This window comes from Macadamia integrifolia, chromosome 12 (assembly GCF_013358625.1).
Source record: "Macadamia integrifolia cultivar HAES 741 chromosome 12, SCU_Mint_v3, whole genome shotgun sequence".
Taxonomy (NCBI): Eukaryota; Viridiplantae; Streptophyta; class Magnoliopsida; order Proteales; family Proteaceae; genus Macadamia; species Macadamia integrifolia.
In genome coordinates, this window is record NC_056568.1 from 8,264,883 (window position 1) to 8,273,041 (window position 8,159).

Genomic DNA, 8,159 nt, shown 5'->3' on the forward strand with positions numbered 1-8,159 from the left:
GCCAGCTGGCCATACCCTTACATGTTCATATATTCCCATATTTATTAGCTGTTTATTTTTTGGCATGCACCCATTTTGTAGCCCTTAGTTTTTCAATACCCGATTTTTCCAATTGGCTAACTTAGATTAGGATAAAATTTGACAAGTAAGCAAGAGACTTTGAAATCCACCTATCCAAAAAATTATACTCTTTAGAGAAACTATTGAATCTTCATGAGAAGCACTTAGAAAATGCATGATTGTGAATACCCGGCCTTTCTCCCACAAACATCAATTATGGCTATTGTCAAGAGCACATTGCTATCTGATGAGCAATAACTCGTTAAGGGAACTATAAAGGTTTTCAAAGGATTTTTTTTGGGCGAAGGGGGAGGGGTTTCAAAGAAAGAAAAATTTGAATGAATAAATGTCAATGTCCATTTGCTTTTATAAAAGAATCAAACATGTAAATGAAATAAGATAAAAGACTTTAACCATGGTTTGTCATTTTGACTTCATTTTAAAAATCCCACAAGATTTATTTTGCAACATGTTATTAAGTCACTAGCGATTGGTAAAGAAAGTCAAGTTGGGATCGGAGAGTGGGAAGTTCAAGTGGGCAAATGAAAGTAGCAAAGGCACACCAGGCCATGTAGTGAGGTGCCTAATACGATGGGTTTGGTTCAAGGGTGCTGCTGGCGTGGACGATTGCAGTGGCGGGACATCTCTTTCGTTTCTAAATCCATTGAGTCCTGTAGCTCGCTGCTTTTTAACCCTCGAAGAGTCCTGTTTCGAGAAGTAGAGAAAGGACTACGGGCTTTCTTGCGTGCTTGGTCTGATCCTGTTTGCTTGCTAGTTCATCTTCCTAGCTTTACATACATTGATCTCTTTAATAGTATCAATGACCTCCAATAGTTCAAGGTCATTGATACCATGGAAGAGCTAAATTATCTTAAAGATTTACTCTTTTGGGAGAGGGTTCCCTCTGACATCAATGTGGGGAAAAACTTGCACGCCACACCCAAGAGGGTTTGAAAAAACTACCATCCACGTGGGTTTACATACTCAATACTCAGAGAGGAAAAAAAAAAAATCTTATGTAAGAAGACTATATAGCTAATGCTCCCCTAGGGGGTTATTATAGTCTCTTTGACATATTCAAAGTCTTACACCTTCCCACCCCATTACTAGGTACTTTCTCATAGTCTTAGACATTTCAACAACTGAATTTAGCTGTCTAAAAAATTTCGATTGGATTGAAACGTTATATGTAAGCAAGCAACTTAAAGATCTATCAATTTATAAAAATTAGGGTAATTTACAACGCCACCCCCTGGAGAATGCCAATATTATAGAAACACCCCCTCTCTTTCACCAAATTAGACTCAAACCCCCTACCGTCAGTCTCCGTTAAAGAATATACCATATATGCTGATGTCAACTATTATATTTTATTTTAAATACCAAAATGCCCTTACTAAACTAAACGTAAAATACCTAAAATGTCTATGTAATAAGTCCCTCCAAGAACTTGCGGCGAGGAGTTGACCCATGATGGTGGCATCGTTGGAGAGGCCGACGGTGACGATGAAGGCATGGGCATGTTTGTTTCCAGCACTGGCAACAACGGCATCAGCGACGGACGACGACAACAGGCTCGCGGCAACCAGCAGCAGACTTAATCAAGTCTCGATTTGTTTAATCCAAGCAAGATTTTTTTTAACCAGCACTGACCTTGAACCTATAAAAGAAAAGAAAGGAAAAGAAAAGCCCAACAAATATGCAGATTTCATCCGTGCAGACCTTCAATCAACTCAAACCTAATCAAAAAGGGTAATTTTCAACTCTTTAATCAACTCATGGTGTATGCGGTGGGAAATATGTTGGATCCAACATATCGAGGGTTTCTTTACGGTGGGAAATATGTTGAATCCTCTTGGTGTATGCGGATTTCATCAGTGCAGACCTTCAATTTTCATACCTGAGTTCTTTGGTCTGGACACAATTGATAATCAGTTTCACTCCACCAAATATGCAGATTTCATCCGTGCGGCACTGGAATATCTCTGAATTTGAGTTGCAACCAGTTCTCCGGTGAAATCCCACCTGAGTTCTTTGGTCTTGACAAGCTCGGCATTCTGGACTTTTTTTTTAAAACAGACAAGTTGGCCTCACGGTTCAGACTTCTGAGAGAGAGAGAGTTGGCCTCACGGTTCAAACTTCTGAGTGAGAAAGAGAGAGAGAGAGAGAGAGAGAGAGTTGGCCTCACGGTTCAGACTTCTGACAGAGAGAGAGAGAGAGAGAGAGAGAGACCACCGGAGAAGAAGCTAGAACCACCGACAGCTCTGTTGCGGATGGTCAGTGCGAAGTAACTTATGTAAAATACGTTTTATTATTTATTTTAATTAAAAGGGTAAAAATGTCATTTTAAATCCTTACTTAACGGAGACTGACGGTAGGGGGTCTGAGTCTAATTTGGTGAAAGAGAGGGGGTGTTCTTATAATATTGGCATTCTCCAGGGGGTGGCGCTGTAAATTACCCAAAAATAAACATATGTAGTAGATAGTTATATAAAAGAGGTACACGGGGGAAGGGGCACCTAACTCTTAAAAAGAAAACAAAAGACAAAAGAATATGACTTTTGCCACAAGTGGAATCTAAATAGTAGGTCATTTGGAGCTAGTCATTTTAATTTCACTCAATCTAAATCATCAAAAGGGGTATTTTGGAAAGGATGTAATCTGAAAGAGCATAACAAGTATAATTGTTAGTTAAAATTTATTTTATAAGCCTGAATTCGTATCCTACCTTGTGCAAAGGTCATTCTCAATCACAGAGGATATACATGAAATCTGGGAAGACCATACCTATGAAACAAATAAGATAGATGGTTAGAAGATTCTTGTTTTTCAAGATTCTTGTTTTCATGATTCTTGTGCAAGATACATGTATTCTTGTGTCCCTTTATTCAGGCTTGGAAGGCTGATGAGGTTGTGAAGCTGATTGACTAGGATCTATTACAGAGAGACTATTTTAAATAATTGGGGTGAATCATTACAAAGAATAGAATATAGAGGATAATGTGTCCCACATAATTAAAGTATGATCTCAGTGCACTCTCTGTGGCATAGCGGAAGAGTCTATAAATCATACTATGTATGAATGCTCTTTTGCAGTTTTCATGTGGCAGAAATTTTGTTGTTGTTTTGGTTTTAGGTGGCCTGGATTTGAAGGAGTTGAAAGTTTGATAGCTTGGTGGAAAGATCAGGCCAAGAAGACCATCTTTAAAGGGGTGTGGCTGAAGGGTTTTGTTTTAATCCCTTACTTTACTTGGTTGGAGAGGAATGGAAGAAAATTCGAAGGAACCTCAAAATCAAAAGAGTATTGTTTTGGCCAAGTGAAGAGTGAAATTAGCTGCCAAGAGTTGGTTCATTCAGGGGCAGCCATCTCAATTTCGGATCTTGTCATTGCAAGAAGATTGGGTATTTCAGGGGTGCGGAGAAGGCCTCGGGAAATCTTCAATATTTTCTGGTGCCCTCCTAATCCAGGTTGGATAAAAATCAATTCGGATGGTTGCTCTATTGGTAATCCAGGGAAGTCTGGAGCAGGGGGAATCCTTCGCAATGAAAAGGCAGAGGTAGTGGCAAATTTCAGAAAATTTCTAGGAACTCGCACAAATTTTGAGGCTGAATTTCTAGCGCTTATGATAGGGATTGAATTAGCTAAGCAGCACAATGTGAAACGGCTCTGGATAGAATGTGATTCAGTTGCAGTTGTGACTATTTTTCAGAAGAGGCAAAGTCCATGGATAGCTCGGCAAAGATGGATAAATTGTATTTCTTATTTGGAGGATGTGGAATGGAAAATAACGCATTGCTATAGGGAAGCAAATTCAGTGGCGGATTTTTTGTCAAAGTCAGCTGCTCGTTTTGAAGTGTCAGAGCCGATTACAATTTGGCCAACTCTGGTTCAAATGGAATTAGACATGGATGCATCGGGTCGGCCTAGGTTCAGATTCACCTAGGAATTTCTTCTTTTCACAGATTTTTTGTTTTTTGGTGGAGTTGGGTAGTTGCGTAATTCTGCTGATGGCAATGCCGAAGGTGGAATTTCTGCTTCTCCCTCTCTTCTTAGTGTGAGTGTTGGGTATTTCTCCCTCCCTCATCTGATGTACAATATTTCTTTTTTCTTCTTTTTTCCATTTAATATACATGACTTTTTAGCGAGAAAAAAAAGATAAAGTGGAGAAGTGCATCAGAAGTATTATGTGACAATTGTTTGCCAGAAAATTTCTACAGGACAATTATACGACCAGCTATGACTTATGGAGCGGAGTGTTGGCAGTCAAGAAGAGTATTTTGAACAAGCTGGGGACAGCAGAGATGAGGATTTTACATGGGATATGAAGCAAGATCAAGAGGATAGAGTAAGGCATGATTGTATTAAAAACAAAGTGGGGGTCGCCCTGATTCAGGACAAGCTCCTCGCGAGAGCCGATTGAGGTAGTATGGTCATGTGCAACGGAGACCTATCAATGCCCCAGTCAGGAAAAGCGATCAGATTCATATGAAGGGTTCCAAGAGAGGTAGAGGTAGACATAAAATGACTATTGACAAAGTGGGAAGGAAAAAAATGCAATTGATAGGGCTGGATTCAAGTATGACCAGAGATAGACCTATATGAAAGACAAAGACCCGCATAGCCAACCTTTTGTAGGGGATGTTCCTAGGATGCTATGTTATTCTTACTACTAAAACATATCTCTTGTACCAGCTTATACTTCCTTGTTGCATTTTGCCTCTCTTATATTTCCTTTAATTTATTGAATATATTGGATCCATGTAGTCAACCAGTTTTATACGGTCTTGGGATTTTATTTTTATTATTATTATTATTTTTTTTTTTTTAGGGAGGCCTAGATATGGTCTTGGACTTTCCAATATGTATAATATAATGATTTTTTTTTTTGATAGGTAGGGAGGGAAGTAGGTAACAGCTAGGAGACTCGAACTCGAGACCTCCTAATGAGGATTGGTTTTTTGCACACCACAGTTCACCAGTTGCGCTAGGCAGTTGTTGTTAATAAGATGAATTTTTTTCTTGTAATTGATCATAAAAATCAAATGGTTGCAACACATCTCTTACACCATCCGATGGTTCCATCTATACCTAAGATGAAATTTTCTTTTCAATTTTTCATGCCAAAAACTATACTTGTCAATACTATAAATGTCTACAAATTCAACCGGGAAAAAAAATGTATATAGTGAAATAACCTAGAGGGGAGGTGAATAGGTTATACTAGTGGAAATTAACTATTTTCGATGTATAGGTCCCAAGTGTGATTGCAAGTTAAAAACGATGCTGAATAAATAAAATAGGCACAATCACACAACACAAGATTTATAGTGGTTTGACTCAATTCGAGTCTAGTCCACTCCCTACAAGAATCCTCTTGTAAGGTATTCCACTAGTTTTCCCTCTCAGTACAGTAGGTAGGGAAGAAAACCTCTACAATATTTTTCACGGATAAGAGTATCCTTACAAATCCCCTTTACCGGCAAAGAGGCACCTTTACAATCTCCTTTGCAGGTAGAGAGGCACCTTACAATCTCCTTTAAGGTAGAGAGACACTTTACACTCTTTTAAGGATAATAGGATCCTTATAATCTCTTAAGGATGAGAAGGTCCTTACACAAGCCTAAGTACAGTCTAGACTTAATGTAAAATAGAAAATGGAGAAGTGGAATAAAAGAGAATTACCTCTAATGTGGTGCAAATGAAATATGCAATGATGATAGAATGAATGGACCTTTTGAAGTCTTCTTAATACTTGTAATGTAAATGCTAAGATGTAGATGAAGACTTGTAAATGGTATTGAATTCCTCTTGAATGTAAAATGAAGAACTTGAACTCAAAAGATGGTGTAGACCAATTCTCACTTCTAATGCTCAAAATAATGCTTCTCCAAAGTTGAGATTGATTGTTAATTAATGAGTAGCATTAGCGGTATTTATAGGTGAGCTTAAGAGAGCATTTTAGGCAGTAAATCTCACTTAAACGGTCATATTCTGGGTCCACCGGTCAACCGCCATCTGTAGCCGGTAGACCGCCAAGAGCCGTTGAGGCAAAATATAGCCGTTAGGGCACCTCCAAGCAGTCATCGGTCAACCGAGACTTCCTACCGGTCGACTGTCTATGGCCTTGGACAGTTCCAGTCGATCGGGGCTTCCAGTCGGTCGACCGCCAACATGACAGACTCTATTTTGACAAAATGTCGTCATACTGACCAGCTGTCAGTGTTTTGATCATAACTTTTTGGTCCAACCTCGGAATGACCTAAAATTAATTGTGTTGAAATCATGACTCGATTTCCTACACTTTCTATGAGGTTTCATCTCCTGATACTGACTCTAAGATTATCCAAAATACCCTTAAGTCAAGTTAATGTGGTTTTCACAGAATTTCACTAGAACACATTTTTCCTAATATGTTCCTCACCACTTACAGACTCCCCATACTTGGTCAAGGTATGCTCTATGGTCATTCTAGCATGATGCAATGCACATGCATGTGGTGAGTACACATATATATGTGGAAGTTTCAAATTACATTGAAAAGGACAAATCTATCCTATTGGTCTTCTTCTTCACTTGAACCTTCCACTCTTTGGCACTTCATCTTCTTTTCTTCTTGTTTGCAATTCCATGTCTTTGAGCTTCATGTCTTGACATCTTGAAGCTTAAATTCTTATGATATCTTCTTCAAGCATTGATGCCAACTTGTTGATACTCTTCATTCGATGACTTCAATATTCATTTCTTCCTTTCATTCACCAAATTCGATCTTTGATATGAATTCTCTATAAAACAATACTTGAAGGAAAATTGTGAAATACCTTCATATGTTTATTATTATCAAAACCAACTATAGGAGTGTGGGCATATCCCTAACATATAGAAATTAATACTTGATTAGCACATAATCTTTGTGAGTTGTCTAGTTGATCTTTGATTAAAACGTCTAATTAAAAAATCTTCAACAATAAAACAAAAAAAATATTTATTAAATAAATACATAGATCGGTGAAGGGCATCAATCAAACATTAGAAGGTGTAAAAGACAAAAGTTTGAATCCAATGTAAGGCATATCAATGGGAGGTTAACAAGTATTGCAGAAGAAGGTGTTCCTCTAGGTTTGAACTCGAACATGGTATCTGGGTGAATAGATACCACGACCAAGACAAATTAAAGTTTGGAATGACTGAAATCCGTCCCAGAAGTTAAAGCTCAAGAGAAATTGAAGCTTTGGAATGACTGAAATCCATCCAAGAAGGTAAAGCCCAAGAGAAATTGAAGTCTTGAATCCCATTCCAAGCGTGTTATTAAAAAAAAGGAGAAGGAAAAAATCGAAGATCCCAAACTGCTCAAACCAGTGCTGAATCCCGTTCCAAGCGTGTGATAAAAATTAATAAAAAAAATAATAATAACGAATGACCCAAACTTCAACTTCTTCTTCTTCTGCTGATCTCTTTACAAAACCACTCTCACAAGGCTCTCTCCCCGGTCACCTCCAACCACAAAGGACACGCGTCCTTCGCATTATCTACTCTCTCTCTCTCTCTCTCTCTCTCTGTTCGATTCGATCGTTTCTTCAAGGTAATTCTCCTAAATTTGTCAGATCTTCATGGAAATAGGTTTGAGTTATAAATTTGTCTCTGAGGTATCATTGTTTTATTCAATTATTGCCTTAGAGAGATTTGAGGGTTCACAGTTCTCTTACTTGGGAATAGCTCATACATCCCTGGAAATAATTGTTATAATCAATGTTTACTGTGTGCTCCAAGGATTTAGAGGACGGTATCTGTATCGGTCTCTGCCTATACTGATTCGATACCAATCTGGATCGGATGGGATCGGTGGGTATCAATCTATTTTACCCTTGTTTTTTTTTATAAAAAGTACTATTTTGTTCCTATTTTACCCCTGAAACGAATAAACAATCTGGATCGGAGATCGATCTCAGCCGATACCGATCCAATACGGCCGATCCTAGATCGATGCTTAAAACAATGGTGTGCTCTTTTTTTTCAAAAAGTCCGATCCAATGAAATCCCTCCTGCTATTCATAGCCTGCTCTAATCTTTTTTTTTCTTCTTCTTCTTCTTCCTTTTTTTT